Here is a 21,383-nt window from a genome sequence, read left to right as displayed (position 1 = left end):
ACAAGAGATCTCATGCTGCTAAACCCTCCAGAGTTATCTTGCCCCCACCCTACTGCTCAGAGGAGACTTCCAAAATAAAATAAATCATTGATCCAATGTCAGGAAAACTGCTTTCCCAGTGTTATCCAGCCCAGAGTATTCTCTGTAGGACTGTTTCCTATAGATAATAGGGGCAGCCCTGAGGCATTTTATAGACCCATACACTTTAAATTTTACACATAGCCTTTTGCACTGACATCCCCCTTATCAAAGATATAGGATCCCATGTCCATTGGAATTCCCAAGAGACTGAGAGTAACAAAACTGTATGGAAAAATTTGATTCTCATACTGCAGAAATTTTAAGATATATGTAGTTGATGCTTAAATTGCCCAATTTAAAATATATTTACTTTGCACAGGAAAACTACTCAGTAAGAATATTAAGGTTGCAAAGCAAAGTACTCAGAATTTCAGAGATGTTAGAATTAGGATTTCTTAGCACATAGTTTATCCACTTCCTGAATATTCCTTCAATATGATATAACCCCTGGAGGGTTGACTTCAGCTTGGTCCAGAGTATGGCTGAAATTGGTTCTGGTTTCAGCTGCTAAATATACCAAAGCTCTCCCTATGCAACACGTGCAAATTATAAGTTAAGAAAATGCCTACAACTTAACCAAGTGTTCACAGACTAGAAATGGCAAGAAAAATATCCCTGAGTAAAGAGCCAGACAATCCTTCCCCACCAAATTTCAGATCATTACCTCAAAGCATTGAGATATTTTACCTTTTCAAAATTCACCCCATTTTTCTGCCAGCATATCATTCTCTACATCTATTCTCAGGCATCAGTTTGGATTAAATCTTCCTAAAGAGTTTAGGGAGCTACTTAGCACAGAAAATTCCCTCCAAATTTTGTTCAAAAGGGTTCAAGTCTGGCTAAGCATATGCCAATCAAACCAGGGGCTTGTTACACAATCTTCACAGTAAGAGACACCAGCAGCTCCGCCTGTAATATTTTTGCCACTTACAATTAATAGTCTGGAAAAAGACATCTTGAGAAAGTAAAATAAGTGGCACAAAGAGGAGGAGGGTTTCCAAGCAACTGCTTCATTTTCATTTTAAGCCCATGCTGCAGAAGTGTTAGCAGCAACTTAAGGGGCTAGTCTCATCCCCAGCCTGCAGGAGAGTGAGGAAACTAGGTTAGAAACAGTAATTTCTTGCATATAACCTCAGATTAACATACAACAGGAGGGATCAAAAGGAACAGGATTTTAAATTACTGTGCCCACAGTTAATTTCTAGATGCAATACAACCTGCAGTCAGCAAATGTATTTGTACAGCCAAGTGACATTCCCACTGATTTTTGCAAATCCTCTGCTCCCTAGATCTTAAAATAATAGGGAAGAGAATTACAAAGAAAAAGCAAGCATAGATGTTGCCTTTTCTTAGCAAGCACGTCCTGAAGAGCTCCCTTCCAAGCCCTGCTCCCACTGGTGCTGGCTCAGCACGCCAACCTCACGCTGCCCGAGCTTCACTCGCTCAGTCACCACTTATTGTTTCTTGACCTTTTTGCTGAACTGCACCTTGGAATTACCACAAGCCCGGTCCCATATTTCAAAATCAGGCACCTAAACCAATCCTCTGATTTTTCAGGAGCTGCTGTGCATTGTCAGCAGAAACAAGAGGACTTGCAGGAGCCCTGAATGCCCTGGAAATCAGGCCACTTTCGTCTGTACTCCTGCTCTCGGCTTTTTCAGTTTTTCCTCCACCCAGTGGCCACTAACAGAAACAAATCACCTAATAAAAATACACTGCACTAGCACTCTATTCACTGAAACACTCTATTAACATGGCAGTAGTCTATTGTTCCCTGGACTGCTACTTACAGGACATCACTGTGTACCTCTGTTATGGCATCCAGCAGAGGATTACGTTATGGAAAATGTTGGTATCACATGCAGGTGACAGAAGCATAGAAAACTGCACTCTTTGGGGATGAACACTGGATCAGACAAAAATGTGATATCCCCACAGGGTCCAGAAGTATAGATACAGTCAAAGACAGTAATTGCTGCCATTGACAGAAGTGGAAAAAAGATCAAAACAGATTCAAAACGATTGCCAGGATCTAAGGCACAGAAATCTACATTCATTCATACAAATCAAGCAGCTGATGGAATCTCCTGACCGGTTTCCTGCTGGTACTGCAAAAACACAGATTTCTTGACAGCTGTCTGCCCCATCTGAGCAGATGTGATGAGCTGTGGATCTGGGCTTCAGAACAGAGCTCCTGCAGGACACACAGGAGGGAGGAGCCCTCTTTGCTCTGGCTACAGACTGCCATCAAACCCTTTGGTAATTATAGTTTAATTTTGGATTTTAATATTCAGCCAGAGAATTGAAAAATGCTGTGCTTCTGTAGATGATGAGAGAATGTTACCTGAGCCAGCTGGCAAAAATGCAAAGTTGCATTTATGTTTCATCACTAATAGCTACTGAATTGACTCAGTAATTGAACCTTTAAGGGTGTTTGCAAGATGTATTCCATACAGTATACTAAAAAACAGTTTTGCTACACATTAGCAGGTCTGCACCAAAAACACATATATGCAGATTTACCTGCATGTTTACAAACATTGACACCCCTACACTTCTATGCTGGATAAATACCTCCAGGAGGATTCAGGACTAGAAAAGGAGCTACCAGGTTATATAATTTACAGCTTAAGACAAAAAATACCAGGCAGATTCTGAAAAGTACAGTATACTATCACTCACTGGTTGAAAAGTACAATTTTATTTATTTTTAAATTGATTCAAGGTTTAGTCTGCACCTATTTGACCGTGTCACTGGTGCAGGGCCACTGATGCTTGTGAGCTGCTCAACCAGGTGCTTGCTCCTCATAGTCAGCCCCTTGCTCCACTTTTTGGCCAGAGGATGTTTCAGCTGGACACTCGAACACCCCACACAAGTGCCCACTTTGCTCAGTACCATGAGGCAGCCCACTGCCACAGCTTGCAGCTGGCTCACTGCTGCCAGGACCTCTGAAGGCTTCATTTGCTCAAGGCTCTCTTGCTGGAAACCCCACTGCTACAGAGCATGAAGAGCAAATAAGGGCTGGAAATACAATACCACAGATTAAACCTCTCTCTGAAAGAATGATTGAGATTTGCCAGAGTATTTGCCCAGCTCTGCCTATAAAGATTTAAACTTGTTTGCTAGTTCCCCCTCACCTTGAGCCTGTAGTTTATGGCAAGCAGGGATGGTGGGAAGGGTGGGGGCAGCCCAGTATCTCAGTGGTCCTCGGAGTGCTTTAAGGCAACATCATAAAAGGGATCAGGGACAGAGCTCTTAGCCATGACCCCTCTCTGCAAACAAAGCAGGAATTACTGAGCAATAGTGTCATTCACAGCATTTTCCCCTTGAAAGTACCTCTGCAAGAGCCACCACACTTGGGCAGCAGCAGGCAGCTGTGTGTCCTCCAACCAAGGGAGCGGGGCCATGGGCTCACACGGCTCCATGGCTGACCTGGCACCCCCCGCTGCCCCGTGGGGCTGCAGACCTGCCACAAAGCTCCAAGAATTATGTTGATGGAGCAATTTTCAGTATTTCTCTGGCTGACAGCAGCAGTGGTGCTCTGTCTGCCAGCTCTTGGCTAGACAAAGCAGATTTAGTGTCCCCCATCTGGTAGTTGAACTCTGTGTGCAATCTGCATGCAGCCAGCACTCAAACTGGGACCTCGTGGGGCCCTGGCAGTGCTGGTACCAGGTAGGCCAATATGAGAAGTGCTGTGGCAAACCCATCCCTCTGGGAAGCCACTCTGCACCTGCGAGGAGCAGCAGTGGTGAGAGAAACATAACCCTAAAATATAGCTAGCCAGGATTGCAAAAAAGGAGCTTTGATAGCTGTGCTGATTAGAAAAAAAACACGGATCTGGCAGTACTTCTGGGACTTGTTTACACTTAATAGTAAATGCTGGTTACTAGCAATATCTTGTTTAAAATACAAGGCTATTTAAGAGGCAGCTATTGATAGTTTGCTGTGCTGAGATGAAGGCATTATTGCCAGAATTTTGCATTTAAATAAGCCATCATGCCCTATAAAAATCACAGCTATTGCCTCTAGGCTGTTGCTTTGAATCTGGCTCAGATCAGTAATGACCAAAACCAGTCACTCTGCGAGGATGCCCAGTGACCTGAACGCCCTGAGCTCACAGGTACAGCCTCACTGGGGCTTGAATATCTTGCCACAGGGCTGATGTCCATCTCCACGGCTGTCCTCAAACCAGCCCTGTCATTCCACCACCCCAGCCCCCAGCACACACACCTGTTAGCCTGATGTCACCCTCAGCCCAAATGCTTGAGTCTGAAATTACCTGAAACTTGTTTCTTCGTGAGGAAACTGGTGTTCCCTCACAAAGAAACAAGTCCCACTTCTCCCCCCCAACTCCCCCAAGGGTCAGTTTGTTCTATTCATCCTCCTCTACTGCACTTTGTGCATGACATGCCCAAGCTGGGCACAGCTGGAGATCCACACCAGCACCAACAGCTGTCACCTGCCCATGCCCTGCCAGCTGTGTCTCTCCAGGACCCATCTTCACTCATTCCTTACGGTTAGGAATCGATGCTATCCTGACATGGAAGTGAATTAACCTAAATTTGGACCAGAATCCCTCCTCCAACAAAACTGTTGCAAAATACTGAACCTGAAGCACCTCAGAAAGCTGCCTCCCTGTTCCCACACTTCACCCCAGTGTTTTGCACTAGGAGTGCATTCTGTTTTCAATCTGTGCAATAAACTGTGAATCCCTATAACACTGGCCAAGCAAAACCACTGTAGCAGGGCTCTTTCCTAATCATCCAAAGGCAGCCTGAACCCCCATGGATGCTTCTGCCCCTGCATTGCAACTCTGGCTTCCTCTGGCTCAGTGCATGGTGCAGCTTTCTGTGTTTATAATCTTGGGACAGCAAGATGTGCAGGTTCCCTACACAAGGGAGCTCCCTACCAGCTGCTTGTCCTTTATCATTGCTTCATTCAGGCCTTCTCAGAGAGCACATGTAACCTGCACGTACTCGTCGAGAACAGCACATCTCATTTCTTCCCTATTTCAGACTTTCCAATTAATTTCAATTCATTCATGATTTTTCCTAAACTCATCACATCTTCTCCTTGGATCCCCTGTCTGATTGTCAACACAATGTAGATGCAGCAGCCTCTGGAATCCTCCAACCTAACTCCACAGTGAAATCCCCTCTTCCATAATCAGTGGTTCCTTCAGAGTCAATGGCAGCCTGAAGTTTAAACACATCCACATAAGCAAATCATTAGCAGCTTGGGCCTCCCAGTGACTGGATTCTCACCATCCAGGAGCTCAGCTACATGTCCAAATACTTGCTGTCATCTGCTTAACTCTTCCCCACACTAAGTTTAAAGCAGTGGGTGATTCTTACGACATTTGCATGCGTGTGCACGTACGCTGCAAAGCACAACATTCTATTTTCTGTTCTTCTAGCTGAGAGAAGCCCTTCCTTTACTTACAAGAAGGCAGATTTCAGAGGGCAAGGTCTGCACGAGCTGGAAAGGGCCCCCCCACTGCCAGGCAGCTGGGCTGTGCTTGGGCTGTGCCAGCACGCTGGGACCGCGCTGTCATTAGTGCAGCCAGAGCTCCAGGCACTGCAAATCCATCATGCCATTTAATTCTCTGTGAGGGACCAGCAGCTCAGCCTGCAGTGGAGCAAGCCCACCAGACAGGCAGGCAGAGAAGGAGGCAGCACTAGATCTTCCACCTCTTCTTATCCCTAATTAGCTGGGGGATGATGGCTGCCCTGTCTCTACTGCTGCTCTTCAGGCTTTAAATAGATGCTGTCTGCCTGCCATGTCTGCACAGTTTTAGGCCAGCAATAATTGCAGGTATGAAAAATATCCCAAGGAAAATCTGTGTGAGATTAGTAATAATAGCAAAAAATTAAAACCAAAGTGGCAAGTGTTCCAGTATTCTATGGTAAGAACTTGTTCCTTAATGTGAAACAATCAAACATTTAAAATATGCAGGGACACACACACAATTTGTATGTATAAACATACATTATTTAGATCAGCTGAATCCTCAAGAGCTGCAAATAGTCCATGAATTATTCTGTAATTTATACTTCCCCCATCTGAGAATATGCTTCCACCAAAAGATTTTTCTTTCTCAATTAAAATTCATTATGCTAGCATCCCAACCAGGCAGCCAAAAGAACACAGAGGGACTGCCAGGTATGACCCACAGGCTTTGCGTGTCACTCTGCTCCCAGACATCATTTTCTCCATAAGTCCCTCAAGGCATAAGCAGAAAGCAGGCTCTGAGCCAGCTGAGCACTTCTGTTCACACACATCTCCCAGGCAGCACCTTTTCAGAAGGCACCTCCAACACAGCTGCAGACTGGGACCAGCAGGAGCCTCCTGTGCTCGCACCGCTGGCCTGCTCCAAAACCAGGGAGTGACTGGGACCGACTGCTCCTCGCTGCTGTGAGACCTGGGGACAACAAATGGTTCTACTTCTCTGTCCACATTTTCATGTTAAGCCACTGCTCAGAACCGATTTTGAGTGCAAAGTTCCTGCTGCACATAAACAACCAGCTTTCCTCAGCTCTGTCAGTCACGCTGTAATGGTTTCCTTTTGTAGCGTGGCTGCCCAGGACTGGATCCTGCACAACACCAGGGGCGTAGCTTGGGAAGCCACAAACATCTGTATTTGTGCTGGAGCTTGTGGATTTTCTGCTCATTTCACTTTTGCTCTTGACCTAGAACATCTGGAGTCTTCTCTTAGTAGTTATTTTTTAAAAAATAATTAGTTTATCCTCTTATCTGTGATGTATAAAAAATTTGTGAAGGTACTAAAAAATTATAGAGGAGGGAAAATATTTTTATATTAAAAAGTTAATGATTTGTCTATCCTAAAAAAAAACCCCACCAAACCTAGGAAAACTCATGCAATTATAACTGCAAAAGAAGATGAAAGAAGAAATGTCAAGCCAGGCTGGTCCAGGTCCAATATCCTGCTTTTGCACTAACACCTGTTGAATCCAAATGCTTAGAAGAAAGTTCTAAAAATTAAATGCCTCTGGCTTGCTGAGCCATGTTTCACTTTCCTGTCCTTGAAATCCCCAAGGAGTTGTCTAGGGAAAAAGGGGGTAGGGGAAGAGCAACAGCAGACCTAGCGTTATTTTTAAATATAACAAAAAAATCTGCAAGTAGGAAGCTGGGAATATTCAAAGCTTCCCAGACCTTTGTACAACATTTTAAAACCCAAAGGGAAAAAGAAAACAAAAAGGAGTGGTAGAAACCAATTTTAAAGTTTCCTTAACAGGTCCCCTTTGAGATGAAGCCACAGATTTCCTCCACATAATCTGGTCTGAAAACACATTATGATGATATTGATGGTTTCTTTTGAAAACCAGCAGTGCCAGAAATTAAATTAGGTTTGTCTGTTGAAGTGCCCAGTCCAAAGCCTTGTTTTCTTGTAAAAAAATCATGAACAAAATAAAAACTCCTATCCCAAATACAAGGGGTTCTACTTCTTGGAAAAAAATACGGCAGCTGCTCTTAGTCCTGCAGAGACCCTTCCTAACAGCATCAAGTGGTAATATTGTTCTTAACTTCATATTTAATGAAGTTTCACTTGAGGATTTGGTTAGAACTTCAGGTTAATTTAAAGAAAGAAACTCAGTAACTCACATGGAGCAACACAGTTACACTGAATGTAGCTTCAAAATCTTGCTGAATGGTTTGCATTTTTACAGACTTAGTGCTTATGTTTGCCCACAAACTGACAAGGCCCTACTTCCACACTGGAACAAAATCCAAACTGTTCAGACCCCACACAGCTCAGCTCCTATCCCTGTACAATTTACAAAGCCAAAGACACCTTTGAGGTGTCCCAGTGCTGGTTTTCCAGCCCTGCATCAGATCATTGCTTGGCTGCACCTCCTAGGTATCATGACAAGCATTTCTGTATCAAATCAACTACTGCATTTGAAAATTACATGGAGGGGTTTTGGGGGGTTTTTGGCAGTCAAAGTCAGTGAGTACAACTTGCACCATCAGGCTACTGGGTGAGAGTTTGAATAAGATAACAGAAAACAATACCTTGCATTGCCCAAAACCGTGATCTTCCACAGTTTATAGGAGCAACCAGCTAGCCAGTGAATGGGATTTGTATACATTTCCAGTTCTTCCCCACATAATTTTTTGTTTACCCACATTCCTTTTCTGCTTTCTGAGCAAAGCAGCCTGACAGGCTAAAGGCAGTTCAGACTCCCAACAAGGACAAGGACCCAAACTGTGAACAGAAAACCCATCAATTATAAGCACCGCTAGAATTTATCTATTTATATCTTTACTCTTTATGAGATTAGACATGGAATCATCTTCAAAAGAGAGGTAGGGCAGAATCCTCCCCTCCCAAAGAATAAAGAAAGCACTTTAGCTCACAGCCTGAACATCTCCCTTTTATTTGTGCTCTGCTGCTCCCTGAGATGGCCAGCAATGCCCAGCTGATCACATCTGATCTGTATGAAACCCCATCTTTACCTGACACTGTTTTGTCTAAAGGGGAGCTCTCTAAATTAATCCACAGGCTCAGAGCTTTGACAGCTCTCTTTTGATCTTCTCTGCTGCTTCTCAGCACTTTCAGGGATGCTTAAACCCGGTCAGAACAGTCCAAAATGAATGGCAGCTCTCCTGATAACACTGTCCCTATTGCTGTGGGCACTGACTTCCCGTAAATCAGGGCACCACACAGTCAAAATTAGGAGCATTGCAAATATTCAGGGGTTTTTCCCCATTTCTTTTCTATCCATCTCTGGAAGACTTTGTGAGCCTGTGTGCCACTAAGCCAACTCTCTGCAGCCTTTTGCTTAAGCAGAAGTACAGAACTGCAGGGAAAGCTCCACGAAGGCGCGAGACGGAGCTCTGGCTGCCAAAACACCACCCAGCACACACGTCCCCACTTGGGGCAGGAGAGGTGGCACCATGAAACCTGGGCTGAAGGAGCTGGAGCAGAGCCCTTCCCCATGCCAGGGTGGCTTTGCTGTTCACAGCACTGATACAGAGAGCATGCCTTAAAAAAAACAAAACAATTTGCCATTGTTGTGCCTGAACATTTTATCTCTCTACCCTGAAAAAGCTTTTCAGGAAAATGTCTCACCCGTAGAAATCAGCGTATATCCAGATTTCAGATATTCTAAACAAAAATAGCTGTTTCAGCCAGATAATCGTGGCCACATCACAAAATATTTCTCAGCGAATTAGACCCATCTCCTGTGGGAAAGGCATGAAATAGATTTTTCCTGTTCTCACTCAGTTCAGGATTGGGTTTTGTCTCATTTCAGACCCCCTTGAGGGTTCATTAGGTTGCGGGTGGGAAGCACACAGTGCTTAAAAGCAGAGCATTTTCCTGCTAAGGCTAATAGCCAGCATTTCCAAACTTGGGCTAGCCAGATCACAGTGGGCGATTACAGAAAATCCATGACATGCTAGAGCAGGAGCTGAAGAAGTTCAGTTTAGCTGAATTTCACACCATGTCAGAGTCCTATTTGCAGCTTAGAAAATGAATTTAATAAAGCTTTTCTGCTGTAACATGGAGTGTCAGCTAGCAGATTCTCTGACACCTGCTGCTCTTTGAATCTGATACCATATTGCAGCATAATGTGGTCTAAAATTAGACTTCACACAACACACCAGGTTTCAATCTTTCAGAAAATAATTCTGTTCAGCACCTTTCATTCCCTAACAGGGCTTTGGGACACATGTCCTTTCTTTCCTGCCCCCTCCTGGATTAGCACTTGGAATTTTTTTAGCAAAGGTTTGAACCATTCGTAAAAAGAAAAATAAAAACAAACCAAAGCTGAAATAGTTTCATTTTCACTTGATTGCAAACTATACCATGAAGAAATATACTTGCCAACTTATACAGTTGCTTCCTACCTGCACCCCCACAGACCAGAGATAGCATAAAGCTGGAAAACTTTCAGCTTTGGGTGCAGAGAATTATTGTCTGAGAAGGAAAAATATTCCAAGCTTAAATGACAGACGGGTGTTTGAATATCTATTTCAGGACTGAGAAGCAACTACAGGAAGAAGCCAACAACAGCTCCACAGGATAATGCAATTTTTTCTGTATAAATTTCACTCATTACTAAAGAAAAGAATTAACGTGAACTATTTCTTTCTCTAATCAAGATACATTTTTGTATCTTCTTGTGTAATTGTATTTAAATGCAATTAAGTGGTGGTTCATTCCTTTTATAGGGTACTTGCTGCAATTAATGCTACTGTTTATTCTAAAGAGTAATTAGATTTTTTTAAAGTGTGCCTAGCCTTTAAATGCTAAGATGGCTCCAAAACCCAGAGCTCAGCTAAATTCACATAGGAAGTTTCTTTCACAAGACAAATTCCTGTCTTGTCTTTCCCAGCTACCTGCAAAGTCTTTAAGACAACGTGGAGCTTAGGTGCACAGCATGAATAACATTTCATTGCCAAGAAATCTAGCACTGATTGGTGTGCTCCAACACAGGCATCAGTATTTTCCAAAGAATTCATAAGAGGCACAAATAAAAAAATTAATTAAAAAAAAAAAAGCATAAAAAAAATTACCGGTGTAGACCTTAAAAAGTATGGAATTTACTGTGGCAGAAAAGATACAGCCTTTCACTACCAAAAACCAGCTCTGAGATATCCAATAGAATTAGTAACCTTGTTCTCATCCTGGGAATTACAATCGATCTACTTTTTGTATCAAAATCAAGTGGTTTCCCAAGTTAGAATGCAACATCCTGTGTCAGCTTGCAAATGAGCTGGAGTGAGAAAGTAAACAGATCACAAACACTGAACTTTACAAATATAAATAGCATGCAGATTGAAGCAAATAACATGTCCAGTGGAAAAAAAAAAAATAAAAAAAACCTCCCTTTCCCCATTTTAACTGAATGTCCAGAATATTGTTTCGTACAGGACACCAGCCAGAAGAGTCAAACCGAATCTGATAGACTGCCTCGGCCAATTCACAGCACCTTCCTTCACCAAATGTGTTTAAGCAGGTGGATCTCGCTCCCCTGCAGCAGCAGGAGGAAGGAGGGCAGGGAGGAGGAGGAGCTCTGCAGTCAGACCCTGGGAGCATCCCTGAGCCACCTGGGACAGGGAGCTGGGTCCCACAAAGGTGCCACTGGCTGACAAGCAAGCCCAAAGCAAAGGTTTCAAATCAAAGTACGTTGCTCAAATTACCATCCCCTCCCCCCTCTCGCCGAGTATATTTTCGTCAGATGTTGCTGCTTCCATCCAAAACACGGGTGTGAGATTTTGTTCAGCGCCAATATATGCTGTAATGCCTGCAAACTACTAACCTCTTCCTGGAAATTACATGGGGCTGAGCAGAAGCTGAAGAGAAAGGAGAACATAAAGAATCTATACATCTCATTTTGTTTCAACTAGCTTCACGTCTCCTTCAAAATGCAATCTACATATTGAAACAAAGGAAACAGCCTAATGGATACATTACAATAACAGCTCCTCCCATCAATCTCCATTTACACCCATCCATATGGAGAAAAAAAACTGATAATCTCAACAGAGAAAAGCTTCTCAAGCATTCCTGGAGTGTTTTCAGGCTATTCAGCCCATCAAATTTACATCTATGAACACACTCATACCATTTTAGAGATAATATTCGTTAGGCTCATCAAAACCATTCAGTCTCATTTCTGTGTTGGAGGTTACAGATGTTATTTACAGCTCAATTAAACTTTAAAAAAAAAAAAAAAAGTCCAACTTCTTTAAATTGCTATGACCTGCCTGTCTCAGAGGTATTCTGCAAGTACTGAAAATGCTGGTGCCAAAGCCTTTCAGAAACACCAATAATCCAGAATGCGTGTGTTTGGTAACCTGGGCTGTAGCCAAGCCAGAGCCACTCCTCCTCCCTGCTTTGCATGCCCTCCTGTTCCCCCTGGTGTATCTCTCTGTAAACCAAGGGTATGACTAACCAGGCACGCTGGTGGCTTGTGAGAGTTCATTAATAAAAACTTACAAACTTACATTTGCAAAATAATGAACATTTTCAGTACCGCTGTAAGTCCTCAGATTCATATAAATGAGGCTATTTCAAAATTTGAAATTCCACACATAAAAATTCTAAGATAAGATGGTTTAAGAAAGCCATATGAAGCATCTTGCCATTTGGGACACATTTGGGGCCTGGAGAAGAGAGCCTGACTACACTAAATCCTGAGGTTTGGGCAGTAGCTCATTAGTGTTGGTTTACAGCCATTCGAAGCTGATAAGAGAATTAGTCATAAATTATTTATTTATCTTCTATATTAATGTTATTTCATGAAAACCAGCTATTGCATTCAGTTTGATTGTGCTAGTTTGCATTCTAATCTGTTTTAATAATTTCGAACACTGTCATTAAGAGAGAAGGAGGTGAAGAGGGTAGATCAGGACAGGCACAGTCGTGTCACACAGACCCTTAACTGATCCCAGGCTGAAATTATGCCCACTTACCAAGTATCCCCAGAGCAGTGAGAAAGATCTCACTGTCCTCAGGCACCAAATATTTCCACTCCCCTCTCTCTCTCCCCCACCCTGCAGCTGAGGCTATGCTGGGTGATTCCCTGGGACACACAGTGGAGTGAAGGAGTAGCTGGGTGATGGAGGACACAGCCAACGCAAAACCCTGCACAGCATTCCTGCAGGAAGGCACAGGAGAGACGGAATACGTGGGGGTGGTGAGGAGAGGAAATTGTGAAAGCTATTCAGAGGCATTGCCAGTGCAGAATATTTTTATATCCCTCTCAACTTTGAAACAAGTAATGTATGTTCAGTGTTCCCAGACCCAGGAGGACCTGAAAGCCAGCCCTGAAAGAGCCAAACCTGCCTGGAGCTGGAGGCAGCAGTAGTGAAATCTTGCCCAAAAAATACACCAGAATGTCTTCAAAGCAAGCCCACAGCAGTGGCCTCCAGGACAGGCAGGACAGGCTTCATCTACACAAACTCCTTCAGCTGTGGCAAAAAGGGAACCAGAGGCACTCCCCCAGCAGGACTTGTGAGGTTACACTGGCCACTTTCCTGTGTGTGATAGATCTTGACAAATCATGAGGTGCACATGGCCACAGAGAACTCTTTCCAACACATAAAACAAGAATCCACCTACCTGAAGGTGATCACATGCAAACCCTAACCCCAGTTTAGCCCTGTGTGACCCATTTCCTGCTTAAATATTCTGGCTGCCTTCACAAACTCCAGTTTAACTCCCATGCAGACAGTTCAGATGAACACTGTTCTGCTACCTGAGTAGTAGACGAGAAGGGCTCCTTGTGATTCCAGGTGATAAAACCACACAGGTTGGAGAAGCTGGGCACAGAAAACAGCTTTAACTGCAGACTCTGTGCTGTACACACAGACAGTAAATGGACCATTAGGGGCTTACAGCATCATAAGAAAGCTTTTTAGTTTTCAGTTTTGATGGACATAGGGTTTTGTACCTGTTGTCGATCCAGGACCAGCTTAAATGAAATCTTGTTTCAGAAACTGGATGAAGTTATGGCTATTGAAAGGAACAGAGACTGTGTGTCACAGGAGTTCTGTACCAGTACAACAGTGAAGGATAAAGCTGCAATTGGTTTTCTAAAAAAATGCTTTAACAGTTACCATTGCCACTAACCCAGCATGGAACCAGCTCCCATAGCATAAGGATGCCTTAAGCCAGTATTAACTTTGTTCTCTGCTTGGGAATATACCAGGTTGCAGTCAGGTCCGTGGCAGGGTGAGAAAGCACTGGCATTACAGAGCACCTCAAAGCAGAACTGAGCATTTCAGACTCTGCATTCCAAGCCAGAATGAGCTACTGGTTCATCTTCTTTGTGCAAAAATCAAGGGGAGTTGAAGGGCTGCAGTAAAACTGAATAAAACCTCGGTGGTTTGCAATGATGATTCCCATCACAGGTCTCTGTGGGTTGCCCAGCCTGAGGCATGCTGTGGAAATGCAGCCTGTCCAGCACACACCTAGGAGGGCTCTGACCACATGCCAAGGCTCCCTCCAGGACAGAGAACTGTGTGTCCAGCATTAGAACAAGTGGGAAAACCTGAACAAGCCACACACTGCTTTTCCAAGAAAAACTCCTGCCTAACTGTAGCATATGTAGTCTAAGATTTGCCTATTCCATCAAATATGAACAGGAACAATGGGAGTTCAAAGCTTCCATCCACCCAGAGGTATGATGTATGACAGACAATAGATCTGTGACATACCAAACATTTTCTTACTGGATCCACAGCAAGTTTTCTCTCGCTCACTGTTGCTAGGTAGTCAATCAAGATGTAGTCTAAAAAAAGTTAAATGATTCTATAGTTCACAGTTATTGGCTAAAATGTGTTTTCAGTAACCTGGCTATTTGCCTGGTCCGTGATTTTTTTTTCCCTGAGATTCAGTCTATCAGGCTGTAATGAAGCCAAGATTTAGAGGAGATGTCCTCCCATTTTAGCAGAGGAGGAGGAACTCACTTCCCTGCTCCCCCTTGCCGTAACTCCCAATTACCTCGACTTGCAGAAGGTTGATCCAGATGGTGAACACAAGACTGCAGGCAAGCATGCCTCGAACAAATCCTCAGTGTGGAGGGGTGGAATAAGCCATATGTTTTCACAAATTAGGGGTGACTCTCCAACGCCTGAATGATGAAGCAGATCCAAGAGTAAGTTATGCATGATCCTCCCCGATGAGTGAAGAGAAATGTTTTATTCAGTGCCTCATGCTGGGAGCTATATTTATACCAAATGTATCTTTGTACATTTTAAAATATTATCTATTAGGGGATACTGCAATTGCAACGCAGGACTTTGTACAGCACCATTTAAAACCCAGCAGCCACAGGAGGGATGTAAGTGGCCCTGACACCATCCAGCTGTGAAGTCACTTGTCTAGGTGACTCAGGTTAAAGACCTTAAAATCCAGTCAGCAAACTCTCTTGAAGAAAGCCTTTTCCCTCTGTGCACAAGCTGCAGAGGCTACAAAATCATCTGACCAGATGAATACACAACCAACACCTCGTTTTCTTTGTTATGGTAACTAGCCAATAGCACAACGCTTGAGACTTTTATTCTTTTAAATCCCCACCTTCTGGATCCCTTGGATTACGTTAGTACCGGTTTTTTTTCTTTTGCTTAAAACCTCTCTAAAAGAGAAAAATTATGCATCAAACTAAAATTAACATTCTTCTAATCTCAGAATCTTTGCAGGGAATTTACAAGCCTCCAGTACCAGGGAAGGCTGCCCAGGCAGAGCAGTAGAAGGGAGGCAGCCCTTTGCTTCCAGAGGGAACACGAGTGCACAGGGGGGAACTCACTCACCTCCCCGGGGGCTGCTCCGGTGCCTCCAGAGGCCACTTGCAGCAGAGGGGAGATGCAGCCCATCAGTGCTTTTGCAGCAGGACTATCTTTCAGGTGGAAAGGGAGTAATAATAAAAACAAAAGCAAATATCATTCTGACTGAGAATCCATAGCTACTCTTAAACATAATAACTGCAATCGCCTTTGTTGACCAAGCAGCAGAGTTAAAGCCCATAGGCAAGATCATCAGCTAAGACAAATCACCACAGCACCATTAACTTCTCCCTTTCACGCTTGATCTCACCCACTGTGCTCCCAAAATGGCCATGGTCTTTTTTCTCCTTTTATTGCACAAAAACGCCAACCATTTTTAAAAGTACATTTGCTGCACAGCTTACATTTCAGTTATTTTACACCTCGCTCTAATTCATTCCTCAGCCTAATCTGTATCTAAACACATGCAGCAATGCAGTCTACCAGCATCCCACTTATGAAATTCATGAAGCTAGGAGACCATAGGAACAATTTTTGAAGCCATCTCCTGACCTTTTAATCAGTTGTTACCTTCTGCAACAGAATTTCTCAAAGCTCAGCTGCTCTGAATTCTTGCCCATCTCATGTAATGAGCAGATGTGGCAAAGTAAGGATTTGTAACATGATGAAAGTTATGATGACAGGTCTTTCTCTGCCAGATTTGTATGTTTTTGCAGCCTAACACCGAACTGCAGCACTTTTTAATTCAGCTTCTGACAAGAAGCGTATCAAAGGCAACAATAAATTCACTAAAATAGTTCTCTCTATTCAAACAGACCTGCGCTCTACAGGATCATGCTCTGGTAGAAGTTACTCATAAACATCGACCCCAGCATCTCATGGTGCCCTCCACATCCCTTCTCCCACCTCAAAACAAACCCCAGCGTGTTGCTTGGTGAGGGAAATCATGGAGCAATGTTTAACTGAGAGGAGAAGGCAAAACCCGAGCCGAAGACGCTGATGAAAGGAAAGCAGCCCCGTGCCTCCCCTGGGCACGAGGCAATTACGGCGCAGCGCTGCTCCGTGGTTATTATTGCAGGCTGAAGTGGTGCCGTTCTCCACGATTATCACAAATGTCTCCGCTGGGAGGAGGGAAGTGGGAGGATTTACCAAGCAGCAAAGCCTCGATTTCCCTCCCCCTGTTCCCAGTGATTCCTGCTGAACTGAGCTCCAGCAGCAGAGAGGTGCAGCCCCAGACAGCTCCAGCAGATTTCCACCCGTGTCCCAGCAGAGCCAGACCAGGGCAGGGTGGCTGTGGTGACCATGTCAGAATCAGCCATCACCTTGCCAGGCTCACCCTGAGCTGCTGAGAAACTTCCAGGGTCCCACAAGGCCTCTGGCTGAAAGCTGGCTCATCTTGGTATCCTTTCCAATATTTTTACAGCATGACCTTTTAAAACACAACCTTGTATCCCTCTTGCTTTTAATTCAGGATAATTTGAAAAACATTTATGAAATTAAAAATTCCAAGTTTTTCTTCCCAAAAAAAAAAAAAAAAGTCTAAATGCTTCATCTTGGTGTCAACATTTCTAAGTGTCGTTACACACCTAAAACTTCGCTCAAAATATTTTGATGATCGTAAGACAGAACCAGTAAGAGTGAAATAAAACATGGTGATAGAATCTTTCTGGATCTAAAGGAAAGGAAAAAAAATATTTAAAATCTGAGTTTCCCTCTAGCTGCAAAACTAACCAATGCTGCTGACACCAGACAGATCCCTCCAAAACAGGCTGATCACTTCAAGGCTGCTCCCTACATGAAGTGGGCTGATCACTGTGAGTAGCTGCTGGGGGTACACCTGTTCAGCTCTTCACAGACTGACAAAAACTTGCTCAGCCAGTGAGCCAAACCAAAAGTAATCCAAAATGCAATAAAGCTTGGCAGGATGCTGAGCCCAAGCCAAGATACTTCACCACTTGGGCCAGGTTTGAGACCAGGGCTGTCCCCACACCACACTGCTGCCCCATGTGGGGTATGACAGATAACTCCTGAGTGCCTGCTTTGCAAAATACTCCAGAAACATTCTTCAAATTTCTTGCAGACATTTAGAGACTAACAATAAGGCCCACGAAGCTTCAAATACGTCACTATCCCTAGGACTACTTCCTCTAGAAGTGAAATGTATTATTTGTGGGGTAGAAGGGGAAATGGCCTGCATTGTCTCAGCAATACCTGGTTCATTAAGGGAAAAATCTGCCTACTGCTTGAGTATTTTCCTGGCTAACCCGACATATGGTTCATTATTATTGTGCATTTCGATAGCTCCCAAGGAACCCAGCTCTATCAGGGCTCAGCCTGCTAAGCACTTGCACAAACACAGGAAAGGAGCCCCTCCTCTGAAGAGCTTGCTGTCTAAACACAGGAGACAGACAAAGGGCTGAGACGCTGCGAGAAGGTTTGCAAAACTCATCTGACATTCACAGGGGTCTTTCCTCCAGCTGGTTTTTCTTTTTGATGAAAAGAGGATTTTAGTTTTCAAGAGACTAAGGAAATGGAGGGAGGGACATAAAAAAAGGCTGAGAACAGGGAGATTAATGAGAAAAAATGAGATATGAACAAATACATACAATTTTTACATTTCCAAAAGGAAGGGGAGCATCTTTCGACCACACGTGCAGCAGATAAAACAAAGAGTAATGGGCTCATACTGCAGGAAAAACATTAGCTATTATAGAAGCAAGTTTTATGGACATAAGGATAGGGAAACTCAGGGACAGGCTGCTGGGAAAGCTGGAGTGACACCAACATTGGATGGCTTCAAAAACACACTAAACCTTTATTAGGCATGACTTAGACATAAGTGACTCTGGCTGGAGCTGGAAGCTGAGCTCCTTGCCCCTTGCAACTGCTCTCTCATTCTTCTGGTTCCAGGAGTGTCACCTCTATCTCAGTTTTGGATGGGATTGCTGCTCTTCCACAGTGGCTGGAGGTACAAAATGAGCATGTCTAAGCTCACTCACAAGCACAGTCAGAAGTGAAACCACCTCTTTCCCCATGTTCTCACTCATTTTTATAACAATACCTCCCCAGACAAGCTATCTTGGGCCCTCAGTAAAGAGGGATCACAGACACAATGAAACATGCCCAAAAGAGGGAAAAACCCACCGTTTTTTCAGCTTCATGTAAAAAGCCAAGCAGTTGCCAAAGTCCAAACTGAATTTCCTGGGAAATTCCAAAGATGCCACAAGTCCACACTAGATCATGCAGCCCACGAGCATGGAGAGACAGCTCTCCAAAGGGATGGGCAGGGAGAAGGAACACGGGATGACAGCGGTGCCAGGGGGAGGAAAGCCTTTGCTGAAGCCCTGGAACAGACCTGTGACACCTTAGGCAGGGCTGATGTCCTGCACAATCCCCTCCACTTGTGAAGGGATCTTTCTACCCCTTCACCGAGGGCAAAGGGAGCACATGAGATAACCAGAGCTAGAAACACTGAGAGTTTATGATGTGGAAGAAAAAAAATAAATACTGCTGAGCCTCCAAGTGTCTCCCTTGCCTGGTGAAGCAGCAGTGATATCTAATAGCAGGAGAGAGCCCATCTGCTGCCTCCTGCTCTCTGTTTCCACTGCACGAGACGATTTTTCCTTTCCTCCAGGAAAAAGAAGTGGGATGCCTTCTCCCTGATTCACATTCTAGATGATCCAAAAAAACCCTGCCAACTCCCTCTGCTCTTCCTTGTTGAAGGGGACAGACCAAGCAATTCAGACAAAAATGTGAAGCAGTATCCACTTATCCACCACTCCCCACAAACAAGAGCAAATTTAAGTAAGGTCCTAAAGGGTGTGGAGGGTGATGCACTGCCTGTATTTTGGGCTTGCAAAGGATAATGCCATGTTTCTGCACTGCTGTTGACTTTCCCACAGGAGAGTCATATTCTTCAGATGTGCTTATCTGAAATCCCTTTATTTTCCTGCAATGGTCTGTTTTTACAGTAAGTTATGTTCTCTCCCCTCTTTTCAAAATCTGTTGAGAAAAACACCATTATCCTGAGTGGGGAAAAGGGTCATGTGAAGCCTCTTCTAGTCTTTAGTGGGAGTCTTCCCACAGTCAAGACCAGCCTCCTGCAGAAATAGCAGAAGTTAAGAGCCCTCTGTATCTGCTTTCAGCATCACAGCTGCTATTGTTCACAGAGCAGCACTTGGAAGGAGTGAAGTGCTCCAGAAACCCTTATCTTTATGGCCAGCCTCCAGCAGAGAAACCATCTCATTATTGGGGTTTTTAAAATGTTATTATAATAAAACATAATAATATTGTTTCATTGTTTCTATTGAAAGAACTTTGGTCTCACTCTGAGAGGTTTCTTGTTGGATTGTCCCACACACCCAGAAAAAGGCAGTCTACCTTTTACTGGATATAGCTGAATTTCAGAATTGCAGAGCTCTAGTGGTTCCGTTGCTTCTGCAGACTGAAGGATGTGGTCACAAAGCCCATCCTCTCTCTAACAAACCCAGCTCTCCCCTCTCCATCACCTCCCCTCCCCACCAGAGTAATTAGCCTCAGCATTTAAGGGGAAATGGAAAAAACTCAAAACAAATCAAAACAAAACAAACATACCAAATCAACAGCCTAAAGCTCACAACCTGAAATCCTTATTCTGAGCACTTTTCCTTCACTGGTTCATCTGCCTGTAGGGAATTCAGTCAGTTGCATTTCTAGCTTAAAAACCCTGAAGTTGTCTTGAAATGAATGGCTCCATTCATTTGAGTGGGAGTATGTTCTGGTTTTATTACCTGATCCCATATTTCTACCACAGAATCACAAGGCAAGTAAGTAAAACAACCTGTTCTCAACAGTGGCTGCCTGGTTATGTCCTCCTATTACACTAATTTCTGTTATTTTTCCAGGATTAATTCAGTGCACTAGGAAAGGATAATATTCCCCACCTCTCCACGAAAGCACAGTTTTCAAATATCTTCTGAATGATTTAGTGCCACTCAGCCCATCGGATTTCTGTCTCACCAATTAAAAAGAAAACTGAGAGAAGTAATTTATAAACTAAGAGGGGGGGGAAAAAAAAAAGTCATCTAAAATAACCATTAGCAAAGCTCACTCAACTCAATATTAGCCTTTCCTTCACCTTCAGTGGACTTTACACCAGATCCAAACTGCAGTCATTTCTTCAAATAAAATAGAGCTGTTAAACAGCAACCCAGAAAAGCCCCAACAACATTCACACAGGCGAGGGCTGCTTTCCCCAGCCTTTTCACCATTCTTCTGCAAGGTTTTCAGGAGTGCCTCTCTGGGAATGCCCCTTCCCAAAACTGCTCCACAAGGCATTACCTCTGAGATACATCAGTGACTACACCCACCCTTCAGCCCTGCTGCTCAAGCACCACCTGAATCCCCAGCTCGGGGCATCCCAGGCCAGGGCTCAGCTGTGCCAGCTGCCTGGGGCAGGGCAGGGCTGGGGATGGGCACCCAGAGTGTTCCCACTCAGCCCCCCCGGGGCAGCACCCCTGGGTGTGCTGCCAGTCCCTCCAACACGTGGAAATAATCACACTCACAACTGTGACCTGATGGGCAAATAGATCTCGGTCGTTACCCGGCTCTGTAACAGATAAATAGGCCTTTTGGACTAAATCATTATCTAGCTGCCTTTTTTTAAATGGAGCTGGGCAATTATTTTTAAACCCTGCTATGAGGAATAATAGTCGACTTCACAGGGCTGGCTGGGAATAGGCCATAACACTTGGGGAAAGTCCAGGCTGAAATGCTCTGTAGTTTAATGACATGTTACATAGGGAGAAAAATGCATTTGGAAGGAAATACCATTAAAAGAGGTAAGAAATAAAATGCTGCACTGTGAAATGCTTACAAGAGAGGGAAAAATACTATCTGACTATTCAATTTTCAAAAGATTTCAGAGCTTGTCTGCCTGGGCTGTGATGAGTAAACTACAGAAAAATGCCCTGGTTATGGATTGAGCCAAAGGTGACCTTACAGCACCTTTTTTGTTCTGAGAGACAAGCTAAGGAAGATAAAGCAGGTGCCATTGTTAAGAAAG

The 21,383-nt window shown here is 43.9% G+C and overlaps 1 long non-coding RNA gene across 4 annotated transcripts; it reads right to left on the bottom strand.

Moving 5' to 3' along the window:
- Positions 1 to 6,040: 6,040 nt before the first annotated feature.
- LOC138116601 (uncharacterized) lies at positions 6,041 to 20,764 on the bottom strand. 4 transcript variants are annotated; one of them, XR_011154230.1, is made up of 7 exons: positions 20,660 to 20,764; positions 15,368 to 15,453; positions 14,559 to 14,688; positions 14,273 to 14,346; positions 13,507 to 13,568; positions 13,312 to 13,412; positions 6,041 to 6,503 (listed from the first exon to the last, which is right to left on the bottom strand). It is a non-coding gene; the product is annotated as an uncharacterized lncRNA (long non-coding RNA). The 4 variants fall into 4 exon arrangements; XR_011154229.1 differs by lacking the exon at positions 14,273 to 14,346; XR_011154231.1 differs by lacking the exons at positions 14,273 to 14,346; positions 20,660 to 20,764 and adding an exon at positions 20,435 to 20,607 and having other exon boundaries at positions 15,368 to 15,449.
- Positions 20,765 to 21,383: the final 619 nt, after the last annotated feature.

Source organism: Aphelocoma coerulescens, chromosome 10 (genome assembly GCF_041296385.1).
Source record: "Aphelocoma coerulescens isolate FSJ_1873_10779 chromosome 10, UR_Acoe_1.0, whole genome shotgun sequence".
Classification (NCBI taxonomy): domain Eukaryota; kingdom Metazoa; phylum Chordata; class Aves; order Passeriformes; family Corvidae; genus Aphelocoma; species Aphelocoma coerulescens.
The sequence above is the reverse complement of the archived record's forward strand: the minus strand, read 5'-3'. Positions and strand labels throughout refer to the sequence as shown.